Source organism: Dufourea novaeangliae, unplaced genomic scaffold (genome assembly GCF_001272555.1).
Source record: "Dufourea novaeangliae isolate 0120121106 unplaced genomic scaffold, ASM127255v1 scaffold35, whole genome shotgun sequence".
Taxonomy (NCBI): domain Eukaryota; kingdom Metazoa; phylum Arthropoda; class Insecta; order Hymenoptera; family Halictidae; genus Dufourea; species Dufourea novaeangliae.
In genome coordinates this window covers 184,776-188,762 of record NW_015373912.1, presented here as the reverse complement: position 1 = coordinate 188,762, position 3,987 = coordinate 184,776, and positions in this window count along the sequence as shown.

Below are 3,987 nucleotides of genomic sequence, written 5' to 3'. Positions count from 1 at the left end.
CATTTTGCACACACACCCTCGATAACAAAGTACCAACAAACACTGAGACAGAAAACACTAGCACAGATACTAAACTAAACACAATATATAACCTTAGGAGAACTCAAGACCACACTTCAACTAGCAAACAACTCCTCCTCTGGACCAGATAATATACCAAACTTACTCCTGAAAAAACTCCCTTAAATAGCGGTAACCTACCTCCTATCGATCTACAAATGTATATGGACCAAACAAGTGTTTCCTGAAAAAATAGAGGAAAGCCATAATCATGCCTATACTCAAACTGAACAAGAACAGGAACATGCCAGAACACTACAGACCGACCGCTTTAACAAACTGCATACATATGTAAAATATTAGAGAAAATCATATACAGAAGAATTAGATGGTTCCTAGAGAGTAACAATAGCCTAGCTCCAAGGCAATTCGGATTCCGACAATATCGATCAACTACCGTTGCCCTCATTAATATCAAGACTAGCATATGTGATGCCTTTCTAAACGACGAACACCTTGTAACAGTATGTCTCGACGTCGAAGAAGCATATGACTCATTGTCAGTCCCACAAACAAGAATCGTTGACGCTCTCAACAACTGAAACGTAGATGGTCACATGCTTGCATTTATAACCTTTCTAAAAAACAGAACGATCCAAGTGAAAAGCAACAGAACCCTATCCAACACAACAGTCATCCGAGAGGCGCCGTAATCAGCATCACATTATTCTTAGTCGGAATCAATGACATATTTAAAAGCATAAAGTCCTCGATCCAGGGTAATCTATTCGTACACGATCTAACCCTAACCTGTACTGAAAATCTCTAGTCACAACAACAGAATTATCACAAATTAACATAAACGAACTTCTAACATGGGCGGAGCAAACAGGACTCAAATTTTCGCAACGAAAGACACATTATATTACCTTTTCCAGGAAACGGAAACGACACCGAAACCCGCCTAAGCTATACATGAGAAATACCGAATTAAAAGAAGTAAACAGCATAAAACTACTAGGACTCACCTTCGACCGCAAGTTAACATGGGTACCATACATGAAACATACCAAACAATCATGCTCACAAAAAACTAATATCATCAAATTATTAGCAAACGTAAACTGTGGAGCCGACCAAGAAATTCTCCTTAAAACCTATCATACCTTGATTAGATCCAAAATTGACTACGGTTTAATAATATACAACTCAGCGAAACACAGTACATTAAAAGTAATAAACCTGATCTAAAACACTGCATTGAGATTAAGCATTGGGAGCTATCGCACATCCCCCATAAACAGTATACTTTTCGAAGCAAAAGAAACCACACTAGAGCTAAAAAGAAAACATTTGAGCCTAACATATGATGCTACATTATCCTCTACCCTAAGCCACCCCACCTACAACGTATTCACACGCAGATACGCACTTCTACATACAAAAAGACCAAACCTGTCAACGTCGTTCTATATCAGGTTAGCTAAAGAGACACCAATCATCATACGCAACTGTGGAAAAATTGCACCCTGGGCCATAAAAATCCCTGAAATAAACACGTAACTAGCAAAACCCGCAAAAAATAAAAAAAGCAACATAGAACACAGAACCGAATTTCTGAACTTAGACAACAAATACCCCTATCACAAGAAACTATACACCGACGCATCAAAAACTGGCCAGGGAGTTTGATTCGCCTTCATTTCTGACAATATAACCAAAAAACAACGCTTCTCGAAGCCGCATCTGTCTTTACAGCCGAAGCATACGCTGTTCTCGAAGCCCTCTGTTACATACAAACAAATAACTTTCAGCAGACTATTACATGTACAGATTCTATAAATATAATTAACGCTATAGAAAACTCAAACAACAAAAACAAACATGAAGTGATACAAAACATTCAAAAGACCTACACAGAACTTAACAACGAGGGCAAACACATAATCATCACATGGGTCCCAACATACCAAGAAATAGTAGCGAAAAGTAACGAAAAAGCAGTAAGGCTGTCAAAGAGGCAACACTATTTTTTCCACAAAAGAATTATATTTTTTTCGACTACATTTTGCAACAGACGAAAAAATATATTCGAGTATGCCTGAGTTGTGACCTTCACATGACCTTCAACGCCAAATAAGTGATTTTATATTAAGACAGTGTTATTGGGGGGGGGGGGCGTATGTTAACTTAATGTTTCATGTTACAAATGCTCGCCTTATTTTAGTAATGAACCACTGAATGGACAAAAATACGCAAGATTTTTAACGGATAGTCTGGATGATTTGGTAGAAGACGTGCCATTGAGCGGTCGTGAAATTACATGGTTACCAACAAGATGGTTGCCCAGCTCATTATTCATAGGCAACTACTCAAGTATTCGATAGAAAATTCTCAAACGTCGGATTGGACATAATGGCCGTACATTTTTTAATCTGACGCGATTAGACCATTTTCATTAGGAAATTGATATCAGAATTTGATCAAGTTTTTGGTCTTTAAGGTCACCTGACGAAAACCGCACGAATCTTTTGCCCAACCCAATATTTGCTTTCTTACATGTGCAAATTGCTCAACGAAATTTTTGGCTGGAAAGCATTTCCTATTACTATTTCATTAAATATTGTCCTTTGCAATTATTACAAAATGGAATGGATCAAAAAATGTCTAACTAGATCAGCAAAGCACCACCAAGTAGAAAGGTGAAAAATTTGCATATCAACTCTGGCTGTCCCGAATTTAACTTACTTTGCCTCTCTCATCTCTGATCTGTTCGTCGCGGGCTTGTGTGACAACTAAGCGTGTTCCTTGTACATGCGCATACCGTTCTAATAAGTTTCTACCAGGACGGTGTTACTATTATTTTTATTGCCGAGCAGCGTGCACTACCATGGATAACACTCGGGCTTGGTACCGCGCCAAAAGTGATACTAGGTGTGGCCGTTTCTGTTTTATCGTGACCGGCCTTGCAGTAAAGCCGGACGACGATGTGTACTTTAAATTAAGAAGCTAGATGCATACACGGAGGACCGTGGAATATGGCCGAGGAAAGCGATAAAAGGGTATAGCAGGATAAGGGGGTCAAAAATGCCCTTAGACCGATTTTGACTTGTAATATACCATTCAAATAAAATTACAAACAATCCTATAAAGGAAAAGATACGTAGCGAGAGAAACAATGCGATGAAAACTGCTCCAATATTATTTTTATACATATTTTAGAATAAAAATATTTTAAACCATGTTTAAAATGCTTTTAAATAAATACTGGCCATTGTCATTTAGCCAGAAATTAAAAAAAATGTAATTAATGTAATAAAAAAAGAAGTTACACCACGCGGGGCTTGAATCCGTGGTCGAGTTTCCAGCGGTTTCGCAGTCGGGCACTTAGCCGCTTTACCATCGGTGATTGTGGGTATGTGATTAAATGTTTTTATATATAAGGGACATAGTATAGTGTCAGGCAATGTGTTAATTTAATTTTATTAGTTTATATATTTTTTTGCTGAATGTAGAAACACGTGACATCATACAATATACTTATTTCATAAAGGAAATACAAAAATTCAAAGTATAAGTTCCCTTTTCACGAAAAAAATTGGTTTTTGATTTCTTGAACTACGGCGCACCTTACCAAAAAATCTCAACAAAATTGAGGATACTACTTATGGTAAGATGTTGCTACAGTGAAAGGATAAATGTGGTGCCGTTAAAACTTCAATAAGAAAAGAATATTTTTCATCATTTTTGATTTTTCACAACTAGGATACTCAACTAAAAAATCGTTATATCTTGTACGGTACTGTATTCGATGTGTAGAATGGATGGGAGTAAACGGGTTTATATGTGGTCATTGAATGTGTTGCCTATATTGTGAAGATAGTTTTCAAATATGGAGGTGTCTCGTCTGGTTTCAAAAGTTGTGGATGCGTTGTTCAGCTTTAAGAATTTGGATTTATACGTCTATTGCTTGCAACAATTTAGGAA